The sequence below is a fragment of the Uloborus diversus genome, chromosome 1, assembly GCF_026930045.1.
Source record: "Uloborus diversus isolate 005 chromosome 1, Udiv.v.3.1, whole genome shotgun sequence".
Classification (NCBI taxonomy): domain Eukaryota; kingdom Metazoa; phylum Arthropoda; class Arachnida; order Araneae; family Uloboridae; genus Uloborus; species Uloborus diversus.
In genome coordinates this window covers 109,346,483-109,363,260 of record NC_072731.1, presented here as the reverse complement: position 1 = coordinate 109,363,260, position 16,778 = coordinate 109,346,483, and the positions used below count along the sequence as shown (strand labels likewise).

Genomic DNA, 16,778 nt, shown 5'->3' with positions numbered 1-16,778 from the left:
CCGAGACTTGGCTGCCGGCTGGCTGGCAGCCTAGTCTCCACAGCTAGGATGCCGGCTGGTTCACGTGACCTGTTTGACGGGTTTTTCACGTCACTGTACGGCAGCGGAAACCGAACAGATGTTTGTTTACAGATTGGAAGTCGTATTGTCGCTACGTATCAATTCGTATATATAATTCGATGTTACTTTTTTAATAAAAATATCGACAAGTTCATGATAGTTTGAACCGATACAGGTTTGTACTCTGTGATTACCTACTGCTACCGTCAAATTTGTTCTTTTGTTTGTGAATGAACGAGTCTATAAACTTGAAACTTCTGAATGAAGCCTATTTTTTTTCAATTCCTTTTATTAGTGCTGGAATGACACTAAAATGAGGCTTTCCATTTGTCTACTTGAATTGCTTACAGCAGGCTTCTTAATTGTCCTGATTATCCTGATAAAAAATATTTTGTCATGAGTATTAACTTTTGGTCCTGATGATCCCAACAGGTTTTCAGTTTATTCCTTGGGAAAAGTACCTAATTTCTTCATGGTCCTTAATCTGAACTTCAAAAGGTTAAAATTAGCAATTCCCTAGTTAACCATCAGTAATTAGTAGACTCCGGCAGTAATTGGTAATCCACTGCTTTGCTGATTTACCTACCCGCCATTGGAAACTGTTTAATCAGTACGAACATTTTCATGTTAAAAGCAGTGTTCTCCATATACGCTATATACTCTCAAACATTTTTTAGACATATAGCGTTTACCCTCAAGCTTCAAAAATTTTCATACTGTGATATATTATGTATATGATTGCATACACATTGTGCGTAATGGATTACTGGGAGTATATATACCCCTAAAGAAAAAACATGACTGGTTAAAAGTATTATCGCATAGAGGATGTAACAATGCTTATTGAATTTTAGCCTATTAATCGATAGATTCTGTTTTATATTGTTGAAATAACTTTTGCTAAGCACTTGAAATTATGCTGAATGAATTATTTACACCTAACCAATAGTTTTGAACTCCAGTTGGTATATTGCATCAAGCTGTTCTCTCACCATTTGATTCATAACTTTCAAGTATGGTAATGTTAATAACAACATATTGATACTCAGGGGCTGATACAGAAAACTATTTTGGGGGGGAGGGTTAGCTGAAGAATGACGACCCCCGTGAACGAACCAATGGTTTTAGGTACGAAAAATTTCAAAAACTGCTTGCGGGTAAATAAAAAGCATCAAATCAGCCTGGAATAAGACACCTAACTGGGGATAAACGTTGCAAATTGATTTCATGAGGAATGAGATGAAGTAGTTCAAATGTTTACTTTTAAAAATAATAAATGAAATGTTAAGATACTGTAATCATCTACATTTTATGCATAAAGTTCTCGATTGTTTAGGGGGGGGGTATGACCCTCCCGCCTCCATGACTCTCCCCTTGTATCTGCCACTGTTAATACTTTGTTTGAGAAAAAAATAGAAGGGGACAGAGGAATCACTGAGTAAAACTCGAAATGGAACCAATATTTTAAAGCTAACAAGGGCCTGATTTTGAAAAAAAATGGACTTTTAGAAACTTGTAACAGTGTCCAGTTGTGAGCCCTACAATTTGCATTGGTCTTTTTATGACAAATTTCCAGTGCAAAAAATAATAATAAATGAAAAACATGTGTACTAAACTTGTTTGCAATATCTGATGATATACATTTCATTTTGCTACTGAGTGCAATAGTATATATGTGCACTACTCTTTAAAAAATGTTAAGTGTTCTGATTTTTTGTAATTTTGTGTCCTGATTTTTTTTTTTTTTTTTTTTTTTTTTTTTTTTAAAGCCACTACAAAGTCTCAGAGACTTTTCAAGATTTCTCTCCTCAGTCATGGATTAAAGAACAGAAATTCACTACGTAATTGCCACAATAGTCGGGGCTTTCCCGAGTCTTGCTGTGCTATACTCTCCTGTTTGAACAGATATTTGACCATAAGTAAGCCTTACATTACCTATTTAGTGCCGATTTTTATGATAAGGTTCTATAATAACCAAGGACGGATGCAAGGGAGGAACGATCGGCTCCTCCTTGAGCCGAGATGCAGGAACTGTCCCTCAACCTATTTTTGTTTCTCGAGTTCCAAAAATGTAATTTTATATGATCTATAATGTTGTGAAAAAGTGGGCTCTCGATGGGAATTTTTTCAGAATTGTTGTCTTGAAAATGCAATCGTAGAATGTTGCTTAACACTTTAGTAATATTAATCGGAACACAGGTAGTTTTTCAAAGTTCCAAAAACTCTATTCTAGATGACATTATGGAGTTCAGGAGATCACCCCCAGAAAGTATAAATTGAAATTCAAAAAAGCAATTTTAGGACACCTTTGATGACGTTTAGTTAAAGGAAAGGGTCTAGGACGTCCCAATCCACTCCCAACAAAAAGAAATAAAGCAAAAGAAACTTAATTTGTGACGATCATCGGTGATGTTAAAGGGCGGAGGTTTTGGAATTTATTGAAAGGGAATCATCTGGATCCATCCATGGCAATAACCTACAGTTACCATTCACTGATAACCCATGATCTTACTATCATGTTTACTGACTTAATCTTAATTTTTTTATGATACTAACCATTTGACAAACTATTTCAGTTAGCACATCTGGAAAATGTATGTGTATAAAGAAGTGGTCATTTGTTGGTGCTAGGGAGTGGTGTTATTCAAAGGGATTATGAAAAACCAGGCTTGTTTTAAAGAGGGTCACAAAAAAAAATCTCATAAAGAAGGAGCATGAGAAATTATCCAATTTCCATTGCAGAAAAGGAATTAAAGCAATTATACATGTTATGCTGAATGTTTTTCGAATGAATTAGCAATAATTTTAGCATAAAGCGACAAGTTTTTTAAGCGGCCTTGCCAGTCAATTATAATTTCTGCTGAAAATTTTTTAATCCTCATTGTATGCATTCAAAATCTTGCAGGTGACTAAACCAGCAGTACCGGATCAGTAGCTGATAGGCTGCTTGCGGCCTATCAAGCTCTTTTGTTAAGTTAACCATAAAGACTAGTGATGGGTATAATCAAGATCTCAGGAATCAAGTACTTCTGATAATCGAGACTTTTTGAAAACAAGAACTCGAGTGATTCATGACAGAACTTTTGAAATCGGGAACTCGAGTGATTGACTGCTGGGGTATTTTGAATTCATATCTCACAATGTTTCAAATTGAGATCTTGAAATGTTTAAACTGCGTTTTTGAGTAATTAAAACTCAAGTTTTTCAAAATTGAGTTGACTTGGATAGGGGTGCCCACTAAAAAGAGGAGGGGGGGGGTCTATAGCACAAACAGCACCACTAAAATTTAAAGGGGCAGTTTTTTTGAGAGCGTTGTTTTGTCTTATTTTTGAGTGCGAGATCAGTCTCTTTCTAAATGAATAATCTTTAACATTTGAGAGGGTTTGCGATTACCTTGGGGGAGAGGGATGAATTGAATTCTTAAGTTGTTTCTGCAGGAGGGAGGGATGCCATCAACCTGTTATTTAGGGACTGTGGTGGCCTGATTGGTAAAACTTCTGACTTGTGACCAGAGCCCCCCCCCCCCCCCCCCCCCCCGCCCATTCTTGAAACCAAAAATGGAAATCCACTGAGCGGTAAAGTCTGGAAACTTGCTACTTGGACGGAGTTTACATTAGATGCGGAATTTAGTAATTATTCAGTTACAAGTTTTGCAAATTCAGCCTGCTGGTGTATATTAGTAATTTCGGTTTAAACACTGGCATTTTTAGTACCAAAGCTGGCAACCATGGCTTAATTGTTTTCTTAACAGATCTTTATCATATAAGAGGGATGAGAGATTTAATCTCAATGGGTCCTTGCTCCAAATTAGTAAGCATTTCAGAAGTAAGGAATTAAGAAGTATTAGTTCTACAATTACATTCGTTCAAATTATTTCGATGAATATCAATGTGTGGTTATTATTTCTAATACTCACTATGCTAAATTTGTATGCTGTATCAAAGGTCAAATATGTATTTCGTTGAGTTATTTATAGTGCAAGGATAAAGGTTATGAAGATTTCAAGAATAAAATTATTTAGTAAGCAGTAAAAAAATAAATTTTTTAAGTGTAATCAATGCTGTAGTTGAGAGAAACATGTTTGAGGGGGGACCTCCTTTTCATATGTACTCTGCACAATTTAAAGCCAAAGAAAAAAATTTTCTCTGAAATATTACCACACAGTAGCTTGTACAATTTATTTGTATATTTATGACGCAATGGGACTTCATGGCTATTGGAAATAACTTTTATGTCAGTTTCAGTTTTTTTTTTTTTTTTTTGGGGGGGGGGGAGAGGTGTATTGATGTAAGCTATTAAGGTTAGTAAAACCAACCCCCTCCCCTCCGAATCCTTCAATTCATTTTAATTTTTTACTGGAATTGTTTGCTATATATGTTGTTATGCCCTTTTCTTTAATTTCCATTTTTTACTCAGTAAAATTTTAATACTGGTCGAAATTTTAGATTTTATTAGTCACTATGATTCTAATTGGAGCTCATTCAGTTGCAGATGATTGACAAAGTACTATACCCATTGTAGAGACTGCAAGTTTTTTTTTTTTTTCCTTGACTTGTCTCATTGCAAAAAGAAGTTGTTCTAAGTCATTTCATGAAAGTAAAAAGAATCATGTAACGTTACCACAACATAAAAATAAAGCTTATTTTCATCTAGTATTTATGCTGTGCATATATTGTGTCGTTAGCACTATAACTAAACAAACTAGTCAAATCTTATTCAGAAATAAAACACTCCTGAGTGTAGTGTCTGGTTCTTACTATATCACATGTGATACATCCCCCCTAAGCCCACCCTCAAATAGAAAAAAAAAAACATTGCTCTTTTCTACTTTGTACTAATCAAAACAATTATTCAAGTTCATTGTACAAAATATTAAGCTTTCATTCTTTGCTTGGGTCTGAAGGAGATAATTTAAACAATGTGCTACCACGAAACAATTTAAGAATAAATTCTGTCAGTGTAAGTGTATGCCAGATTTATTTCCTTACTAACATCTTTATATCTATAATTGTATTTAAATTAAATATTCACTCTTTACTTTAATTGTAGAAAAATAAAACTGGTTCTTGTAATTTCCTGCGACAGTCAGATGTCTCTACTAGAGGAATCTACTGCTGTGAATACTTGTAAAGAGGTCTCACACTCAAGAAAGGTGTAAGTGTAGTTTTTATTGCCTTAACATTGAAAACAGCTTCTTTTTTTTTTCTAATTCAATTCTGGTCCAATTGACCTTTTTGCTAAGTCCTGACTTTGGAGCTGAAAGTTAAAATCTACTACTTACTTTAATAACATTGTCACCAAGGTTGGCGAGGTTTTTGACACTACGGTAAATACCATGGTTTTTACCATTCTGTCCAAAACTGCATTTTTAGTGAAACTATATTTTGTGAGAAAGTATCAAAAACAAGGCATTTGAGGTGCCCCTAGAAATTGTCCAATTGAAGGGAAATTTTGCACAGGCTGTTCTTTTGTCCATTGGAACAAAATAAGAGGGTGGGTATCAATGCAATTTTAACTTCTGAAAAATGTCCTATAGCTAAGGGCCACTCGAGTGCATATATTTAATGATCAATGTCTTGTTCGTTAATGTATGATTGAAAAAAGAATTTTCATTAAAACTTCATATAAAACTTAAGTGCAAAAACTATTTTAAAAAATCAGATTTTTCTTTGTACACTTTACTTCACACATTTAGTAACATTCTTTCGAGTTTTAATGGAACTGAAATTAGTTATCTTGATGCTGTTGTGAATTTCCTTTCATTACTCTACTAACTGTTACATAAGAAAGTTTTTATGTAAAGCGTTATTTGCAAATTTTTTTTAAGTGAAATATTTCGTAAGTGAACATTTTGAAGAAAAATATTATCAAATACTCATTAATTAAAACTAATTAATATTTATATTTATGCATCACGAATATTGCAGTAAATACAAATTGATTAGATTACACTTTAGTTTTAGCATACTTTTGGGCAGTAAGACACTTTCGGACAGTTTTAAACAGTTTTGGACAGTAAAAACCACTTGTCCTGTCCTAAACCAGTTTTGGACAGTCCAAAACCCAACCCTGATTGCAACACATATATACAGTCGGATCCCGCAACAACGCCATCCGACTTTCGCAAAATGACTGTAAGGCGAGTTTTTTTCCAAAATAATGAATTTTTTTATTGCTGACGCAAATTGCTTGCCTGCAACATGAAATTTTTTTGAAAGGAGCTGCGTAGGCTTCGTTGACACTAAATATTGGTTTTGTGAATGGACTTTCATCCCTTTAACATCACTGAAATCAGAAGTTCACACACTGTATTAATCTAAACCTAAGCAATGCTTTGCTTTAGTTTATACAAATAACCTGGGCCGGATTTAGACTTAGCGGGGCCCTAAGCTGTTTCAGGTATGGGGCCACCTGTTGTCGATTGGATAATGTTTCTCTCAGTGGTGTAAGATACAATTTTTTAATTTTTTTCTCCTTTACTATGTTTGTCTCTTTCATCTGCTACATACAGCAATACTTTTGCTTTTTTGATTGCTTTTCCCTGGCGTCCTTTTGGGATTGGCCTTAAGAGGGGGAATGATTTCAAGAGCTGGAGACCCAGGACTCCTCTTTAAGTTGAGTATAGAATATCCCCAATTGTAGGGGGTGCAGGTGTTTCTCCCCAGGAGGAAAGTTTGAAAAATAGATATTAAGTTCTGCATTTTGAAGCCTTATAAGATGTAGTTGGAACTACAAAAATATCAGGACAGAAATAGGCAAACAAAACTTTTTTTAAGTTATATACTTTAATTAAGATAAAACGCAAATTAAGATAATGTACAGTAGAAATTGTTTTTGATTTGACGAATCAATGACAGAAGTTGACAGAGAAAAAGAGTGTGGGAAGAGAAAAGACAATACATTGGCTTTCGATACAGTTAGTTTTTAACTATCATTCCAACCCACCAACAAATACAACGAGTTAAATATAAAATGATCAATTGTAAAAAATGCTTTAAAACATATGGTGTACAGATTTAGAAAATAGGTAACAAGACAGTAACATACTGCCTATTTGAACAATTCCTAATGTATGCACTTGATATGAAATAAAATTGGAGCCCAACTTTGCTTCGGATTTTCAAAAACTTACTAATTATTTTCAAGTACTCTAAAACAATTAAAATTCTTTAACTCACTTCATTTGTACTTTTCTGTCTGATATTTTAGCACTTGATCCTAAATTTTTAAACTCCTGTTCTAACTTTGTAAGAAACAGCTATTTTAAATGTAAAAGAAAAAAAAACTATAGATTTCTCATTACAACAACTTCTCTTCAGTTGCAAGTGGGACAGAAAACAAAGAGGAATAGAAGTAGAGTGTAATTTTATTTTTGGGCTAAACAGATTGACAATATGCAGAAGTAAGATAAAAGCAAGCAACACCAAAAAAATTTCCAAAATTCTGCATTCGGAGTTATATAAATAGCAAGATATGAAACATGTGAGTCACAAAAATATTTAATATGTTTCAGAAACATAAGAACCATGGTTTTTACATTTTTTGTGCAGGATAAAGCAAGGAGCTGAATTTGACATATATTGGCATTCCTTCTCCATACTCCCTCCCATTTGTTGTTTGTAGCTACACTTTTCCATCTTTTCAAAGTTTTCAAGTACTAGAAAATAAAATTTATTTTTCAAGTACTTTATTTTTGAAACGAATCATACAAATTTCCGGCAGTTGGGGGCCCTAAGCTATAGCTTGCTTAGCTTGTAAGTAAATCCAGGCCTGCAAATAACCGCTCCGATTCTTAATGGGTTTTTTCCATTCTACATATGAACCTTGATAAGATAGAATGGCTCCCAAACACGCTTTTTCATCTAAAGTTGGCGAAAATGGAAAGAAAATGAGAAAGCTTCTGACCATTAAAGAAAATGTCAAGATTCTCAATATGCTTGAACAATTAATAAGTGGATTCAAAGTAGTACAGCAATCAGGTATGAGTTTATCTTTGATACGTGCAATTAAAATTCAAGAAAAGGAAATCCGTAAAAGTTCAGAACTTAGTTTTGATACTGAAACTCGCAGAGTAATGTCTGAGCAAAATACAATCATAAGAATAGAAACTGCTCTTTCATTGTGACTTAAAGAGGCCAGAAAGAGGGGTGCTCCCACACTTTCATAAACCATCATCTTCATCCTTTTAAAAATTATAATTACGTTTACGATATCTACTGTTCAGTGCTAATATAATGCAGTATGGTAAGACAAAACAACATTAGAAGAAGCACCAGTTTGCAAATTGCAGCAGACACGTTTTTTGGCGTTACAGGGAATGCCTTTTTCAATGCAAAAAATAATGAGCTTATGGATGAAAAGACATCCGACAAAAGATGGTTTACAAAGATGCAGTACGGTTTGTACGGTACTTAATGTAAGTACCGTACTGTTTTAATTCATGTCTCTTATTGTTCATTGATTTTGTGCTTTGTAGTAGTAATTTATGTTAAATTGTAACACTTTAATGCTTAGTTATTTAACGCTAAAATGCGGAAAAAAATAATTTCTTTATAACAGATACGGTAATATATAGTTAAGAAATGTTTTTAGACAATTTAAGGGGCGTTAACACTTGTCTGAAATAATTAGGTATGCTGACAAAAAATTTCTAAACATGCGTTGTTCCACAACGCGAAATTTCGACTTGTGCGAGGGGTCTTGGAACGCATCCCTCGCATAAATCGGGATCCGACTGTATTTTTATGATAACTTGATGCCTTTTTAAAAAGAATTTATTTTCCTTTTAATTAGTTTATAGTTCTGCAAGAGATTTTGAATCTTTTGGCCAAGCTTAAAAAGACGGCAAAAAGCTGAAAAGAGAAGCGAAGTTGCTACAGGAAAAGGTGGAGATGAATGTGATGTCCAAGAAAGCTCCCAAGTTGCAGCTGCAATTGGCGATATTAATGCTGCAGAACATGAATTTGTTTTGTGTCTGTCAAGCATTAATGGTTTGATGCAGTTAAAAATGATGCATTCGTAAGTATAGCAAAATTCCTGAAATTGGTACCTTATAATTTTGTAACTTACCTTTTCTTAAAGTTGTGTACTAGTAAGTAGCTAAAAATTCCCCAAACTTTTTACTGACGAGAGTTTATTCTAGGAATGCACCAATTCGTTGGTAATTAGTCATACTGTCGATTTTAATGGGCAGGAAAATTATTTTTTGAATAAAATTATATATTAAGTATGCCTAGAACAAGAAACTATGGGTGAATTTATTATACATAAGTAAATATTTTTTTTTATTGTTTAAGAACCATAGTAGGTGGTTGGTTATAGCAGCCTGACTCAGTTCCCCTCGCTTCCTCTCAAACTTTTGACAGAATACTCCTATTCAAGCAAAAAAAAAAGTTTTCCAGTTATTGTACTCTCTTTTTATACACATAACTACAACATTTTACAATTTGCTTTAAAAATTACACCCTTTAATTGAGCAAAAATGTTATTGTGTAATATGTTTTTGTTTTTAATGCAGGTATTTTTTTTCAACTGAGAGAGCAGTAAAAGCCATTATGATTATAATTAATCAGCTAATGGTTAATTGGCCAATTTGCTTATCAGTGCATCCCTAGTTTATACACTGTAATGAACTATTTGATGGCCAAAATAGCAATAAAACTTGCTTGAGCATGTTTTCACAGTCACAAGGAATCTCTTTTTCAATAGAAACACATGTGAGCTTATGAATGAAGAGAAATTCCGCAAAAATAGATTGCATATTTACGAAAGTCTCTGAACTGAAAGTTCTAGTGAAACATATCTTCATTAATTGTGACCCGCCATGTTATCCTAATTGAAAATTAATAATATATGCCTATTTACTGATTGAGGAAATTAGGATCATTCAAAAAAAGATTTAGAACTTTTTTTGAAAAATGTGAAAGCCCATACAAATTTTTGAAAAAAAAAAAAGTATGTATTATGAAGTAGATTTATTGCATACCAAAATATATATAATGACCTGTTGACAGAATGTATAATATACTCTTACTCACCAATAAAAGGTTTATAAAAAAACTTTGACTCTTGTCAGAGTCATATTTTTTATTTAAGTTTTAAAAGGGGCTCTCATTGGCTGTAAGTCTTTAAAAGAACTTCAGTTGCAAAAGTTTTCAAAATCTATTCAGGCAGTCAGGGCCGGATTTGGAAATGTGGAGGCCCTGGGTTAATGAAGGAGTGGAAGCCCCTAATCAGGGTTCCAAAAGATCATCATATTTTTGAAAATATTAGATACTTTGATATATATATCCGAATATTTTGATATATATATATATATATCCGATATTTTCAACCCTTGAAAGTTAGGATATTTTGTAAAAATTTTATTGTGGGGGCCCTTTTCTTGTGGAGGTCCCGGGGCAGTAGCCCCGCCTGCCCTCCCTTAAATCTGGCCCTGCAGGCAGTATCCTTTACCTAGGAAAATAATCCATCTACTAGACCATCACTCACATAATTTGTTCCTTCATTTAACCAGTTACTATTTTCCTTGTTTGGCAACTGTTTTGCAGACTTTTTTATTTAAAATTCTACTTTGACCACTATTTTTAGACCATAACTTAGTGGCAGCCCTGTTATGTTTATCACGGCAGCATCAAAAACTTGGCAATCTGATATTTATCAATGGAACAATGATATGATGAAAAAGGATGGCTTATAAAAATTGCTTTTGGTTGAGACATTTTTTTTTTTTCAATTCTGGTTCATATTTGATCTACCATCGTAAAAATGTTATTGAAGAAGGGCTTGATTTGGAAAACGTTCAGTTAGGCCTTAATCATCGATGAAACAATTTTATGATCTAAATCATCTCTTGAGAATTTCTCAGCCAGGGAAATTTGATCAATTCCTTTGAAACAAGCAGCTCAAAGAGTTTTACTCATACCAATTGGGAATGTTTCTCTCAACAGTTGGCAGCGCTGCGGAGCATTGACCTTGAAATGACGTAGCGGCTGCGGCAGGCAGTCAGTGTCGTCTGGACTGCCGTGCTATGGCAACGCCTCAACAAAAGGCTCAATGTGTTATTTGGCTCATAGAAACTAATTCTGTTGTTACTGTACAAAGAAACTTTCGACGTAGCTATGGTGTTGACCCGCCTACAGACAAAACAATTCGTCAGTGGTTAAGTGCGTTCAAGGAAACAGGAAGTGTTTTGAAGCAAAAGTCGCCGGGTAGGCCGCGTGTGTCTCAAGCAGCGCCGTGTTCAAGGGGAGGGTTTTAGGGGTTAAACCCCTCCCTTGGGGAAAAAATAAGCAAAATGAAGAAAAACTTAAATTTACTTTAATGAGAAAGTTTGAGTTCAGCGTTTTTATTTTATTTTAATTTTCTCTCTGAAGTTTTTTGCGATTTACAACTTCTAAAGCCTTACAAACTGATGTAATATTTCGGAAAAAGTATGGCGGACGAACCGCTGAATGATCTACCAATGCAAAGAAAGAATATTGCTTATTGTAAGGAGCATATGGTGAATTTGGCATACGTTACATCTATGAAGATGCATTAGTGATTGTGCTTGGCTATGTAATTTGCATCTGCAAAGAGCTCTTTCTTGTTTAGTTTATTAAGCATTATTTCAGAACATAACAACCTGATATACATTCTACATTATAAAAGAATTTGTGAAGAGTTTTTAATACTCATTGCAATATACTACATTGTAAACAGAATTAATTAAAAAGAAGCAAGCAAAGTTTGATTAAAGCGAATCTGTGAAACGAAGGAATACTTTGGTAACTTGTACAGCTAGAGGTATCTTTCAAGAATACAGCAGTCCTTACATGTGAATAAACGCCATACTGGGATCGGCAATTTGTCGTAAAACTAAAAGCTGTAAGGGGGTTGAATTCTCCCCCCCCCCCTACTGGTAAGATTAAAACCCCTCCCTTTATGAAAATCTGGACACTGGCCTGGTCTCAAGAGAATGTGGACAGAATCCGAGCTTCATGCACTCGAAGCCCTAATAAATCGGTAACAAGACGCAGTCTGGAGTTGGGGTTACCAAGATCAACAGTCCATAAGGTCATTCATAAAAGACTTCGTTTAACTGCCTACAAGATTCAACTTTTACACCATATAAAACCGGCAGACAAGGTTAAGAGATTCGACTTTTCTGTTTCCATGCTGGATAAAATTGATGAAGATAATGATTTTTTAAAAAGTGTGGTTTTTAGTGATGAAGCTACTTTTCATGTGAACGGAACTGTAAACAGGCATAATTGCAGAATTTGGGGTTCAGTGCCGCCCCATGAGTTTATTGAGTACGAACGTGACACACCCAAAGTGAATGTCTGGTGTGCTCTTATGCATGACAGAGTCATAGGTCCCTTCATTTTTGCCGAAAGGAATATCAATGGTGATGTCTATTGTGACATGTTAGAGGAGTATGTTTATCCTCAGTTGGATGACATTGAGGCGGAGAAAGGTTTAGTTTACTTCCAACAAGATAGGGCGTCGCCACACTTCAGTTTGCGTGTGCGTGAGTCACTGGACGCTCGTTTGGGAAACAGGTGGATTGGAAGGGAAGGACCTATTCCATGGCCACCAAGCAGACTTGCCAACTTTCCGGATTTAGCCCGGTAATGCCGGATTTTTGCCTCATCTTCCGGGTTACCGGATTTTTGTGATTTTTTCCCGGAATTCCTCTAATTTTTCCGTCGGTAATCAAAAGAACGTGTGCGGATTCGAATTTTCTTCCGTTGTGGACAGCGACTTTCCTTTCCCTACCGCCCGTCTGCAATTGGTCACCCTTCTAACGATCGCTATTCAACATGACGTCAGATCGCTCTGTGTGGCGCCAAACTCAACGCTGTTTCCCTCCTCCCCCCGCCGTTGTTGGCGATCCGCTCAGCAGGATGGTTTGAGATGTTTGGCATCGTGCCAAGTAACGTGTTCGCTTTCGCACGCGCTTGCTACTTGGCTTACATTAGCTACTGCAGAGTGTGTAGGCAATGGATGTTAAGAAAGCTTCGGAAAAGTTTTGAATTTTGGTGGAACTTGACGATGTCTGGAAGAAAATACAATTCTATCTTTAACAAGTCTTACAGTGTTGATCATCCATGCATTATAGAATCAAGAAAAGGTCAACAGTTTGCGTTTTGCTCTTTGTGCTGTTGCGATTTTTCCATAGCCCATAAAGGAAAAGGAGATGGTATTTCTCATATCCGCACAAAAAAACACCAGGACAGTAAACAAAGTGTTGAAAATAATCAAACTTTGAGTTTTTCTCGACCTAGTAGCTCTTCTAATGCTGGTATCCAAGCTGAGTGTTTGTTCACATCGTTCTTAATTGAACACAACATATCATTAAGTTCTGCTGATCATGCAAGTTCACTTTTCAAAAAGATGTTCCCTGACAGTGAAATAGCTAAAAAGTATGCTTGTGCACGGACTAAAACATCGTACATCATGAAAGAGATGGGGAACTCGTTTAAAAAGGAGTTGATCAGGTCCATGCAGAATGGTCCATTTTCGATTGCTACTGATGGAAGCAACAAAGCTGAGAAATACTATCCAATTGTTGTCACCCTCTTTAATCCTTCACATAAAACAGTTCAATCGTCTCTGCTTCGTGTTCCTGTTTTAGAAGGTGATAGTACTGGGGAAAAATATCTTCAATTTACTTAATACCACATTCAAAAGTGAAAATCTGCCTTTAGAAAATTGCCTAGCTTTGAGTGTTGATAATGCTAATGTCATGACTGGTAAATTTAAAGGACTTATAGCTTTTTTTAAACTTGAGGTTAACCATATTGTTTGCATTGGATGTCCATGTCATCTAATCAATCTAGCTGCAGAAAAGGGTGCAGCCTGTCTTCCTGGTGAGGTGGAAGATTATTTAATCGATATCTATTATTATTTTCAATGAAGCTCTAAAAGGAAAGAAAATTTGAAAAATTATGTGATTCAGAAATGAGGAAATTACTAAAACATGTATCTACAAGGTGGTTATCTTTAAGTAAATGTTTGTCAAGATTATTCGAGCTATGGGATCCTTTGTTAACATATTTTAAAGAAGAAGTAAAAAAAGATAAAGCTACTGCAGTGGGAAATAACCTAAAGTTCTTTACCATTCCTAAATTGAGTGAAAAAATCTGTAGTGCTTCCAATAAGAGACAGAATGAAGATCCAGCTGAAAAATTAAATAAGTTTGCACATGGCAAAAAATTGGTGAAAGAAAGTGATAGGGGTTCCAATAAGAGACAGAATGAAGACCCAGCTGACAAATTAAATAAGAAGTTTGCACATGGCAAAAAAATTGTGAAAGAAAGTGATAGAACCCCTAAAGTAACCATTCATCAAAACAAGCATTCTTCTGACTCTACCAAAATGCTTACCCGTGAAGAAAGAATCTTCATGTTTTTATCTGATGACTTGCACAGAGCTGTTTCCGCATTTTTATTATTCATTTTACCAACGTTTGACAAAACAAATGTATTGTTTCAAAGCAGCAAGCCAATCATAGATTTAGCTAGATCATTTCTCCTGAATCTTCTTAAAGATGTCTTGTCCAAATTTGTGTTGCCATCCGTTATAAAAAATGCTGAAATGATTAAAGCTGTAAACTACCATGCTATGGAAAACCAAAGTCGTGATGAAGACATTTTCATTGGTAGAAACACAGAAAAAATAGTTTATGGTTTGGCTCCATCAAAGAAGATTAAATTTTTCTCAAGTGTTAGAGAATTTTATGTATCATCATGTGATTACATCATTCAAAAATTTCCAATTGATGATGAAATATTTATAAATGCTGAAGTAGCAAATTTAAATCAAATAGAAACAGCATCATTTTCTAATATACGTTTTTTTGTAGATAAGTTTCCATGCATCTGCTTAAAAGCTATTGATGTTCCTAACGAGGATGAAGCTCTAGATACACTTCAGGCTGAATTTTGTAGTCTTCAGCTTGAAAACATTCCTAAAGAAATATTAGAAGAGGAAAGAGCCGACACTCAATGGTGTTTAATATCTGATCTTAAAGATGATGTTGGTGCTCTTAAATTTCTACATTTATCAAAAATCATGCTCATGATACTAACTATTCCGCATAGCAATGCTGAGTGTGAAAGGATTTTCAGCTATGTAACTAAAGTCTGCACAAAATTTAGGTCTAGTATGTCGAGAGAAACTATAGAAAATTTACTGATAAACAAATCAAATCAAAGGGGTCACTGCTGTGATCAGAAATTTGACTCTGACTTTTTGAGAAGAGCTAAATCATGCACTGCAAATGCATTAAATAAAAATTAAAGAATTATTCAAATATGTATGGTAAAATATTATTCTAGAATAACTATAATTATTATTAATCAAGATGTTAATGAAATATATATTAAAATAAGAACAACAATCAATGGAATGTATTCAATCATATTAGGGATGTCTCAATAAATTAACTCTGGTAAATATTACAGAATTTGTTTCCTTAGTATCAATTCAATTTTGTTGTAATATGTGTTGAACACAATTTTTTAGTATTCGTTGGAAGAGTTGCAGGATTTTCTCATGTAAATTGCAGGATTTTTCATTTTTCAAGGTTGGCAGGTCTGCCACCAAGGAGCCCTGATATGACTCCGTTGGACTTTTTCTTCTGGGGGCATATCAAGAATCTTGTGTATGCGGAGAAAATTCGAAATGTTCGCCATCTCAGGGAACGAATAGTGAATTGCGTGGCGTCCGTTCCCCCAGACATGCTCGCCAGGACATGGGAAGAGGTAGAATACCGTTTCGACGTGTGCCATGCCACTAACGGAGCTCACATTGAACTTTACTAAGTTGTTAAAAAATCTTGAAAATGTAAGCTATCTAATCATGTATAAAACATGTATGTACGTTTTTTACTTTATTAAAATATTTTGTCTTAAAACCCCGGAGTTCTTTTATAGACACCCTGTATTAGAATTGGTAATATATGTTATAACGAAGGGCTCTGGGGACTCAAAACTCTCTTTGCTGCCCCACTACTCAAGTCATATTAATAAATTTTGTTATACATAATTTGTATCTTTTGTTATGTGTAATATATAATTCTTACTATGCATTTATTTATCCTATTTCACTGTGTAAATTAATGTGTAATTATATCTTAAGTGACTAATTGTTTTTTTTTTCTTTAGCTAGTGTAAAAATTAAGTACTAACAAGCAGAGACTAATTCCATTAGCCATCAAGTCAGTAAAGTGCTAGCTGGTGCTGCTGATTGGAACTTGCATCGTTCTAGAAAAATCGAAAAAGGATACTAGACTTGCAAATCCGAATAAGAAGAAGAAAATGTATAGATGCAAAAAAAAAATGTATAAAACTTTTTTATTCATAATAAATTTGTAAATATATAAATTGCTCCAAAATATTCTTTTTGAAGAAAAAAAAAAGAAAACAAAGAAACAAACTTCCTAAAATAATAGTGGCTGCTTACCGTTGGAAGCTCCCTATTAGCCATTAGAAAAGTTTTTATAATCTTGTAGCGCATGAATGCAACATGTTTCCTATTTTTTGTTTTAATGGCTTTACTTTTATCATTTAGAGAAAACATTCTTACAGAATTAAACTATCAATGAGTAGAATAGGATGTTCGCATCTGATACTTAATCTTAATACATTCAGGGCCTGGTTTAAGCGTAAGCATGAGAAGCACAGGCTTTAAGGACCCCAAAAATTACAAAAAAATATATAAAAATTTCA

At 34.5% G+C, this 16,778-nt stretch overlaps 1 long non-coding RNA gene across 2 annotated transcripts; it reads left to right on the top strand.

The window, feature by feature from the left end:
- The first annotated feature begins 1,835 nt into the window (after positions 1-1,835).
- Positions 1,836-16,387, top strand: LOC129219866 (uncharacterized). 2 transcript variants are annotated; one of them, XR_008580440.1, is made up of 4 exons: positions 1,836-1,979; positions 5,110-5,214; positions 8,854-9,078; positions 16,215-16,387. It is a non-coding gene; the product is annotated as an uncharacterized LOC129219866 (long non-coding RNA). The 2 variants fall into 2 exon arrangements; XR_008580442.1 differs by lacking the exon at positions 16,215-16,387 and adding an exon at positions 15,635-15,846.
- Positions 16,388-16,778: the final 391 nt, after the last annotated feature.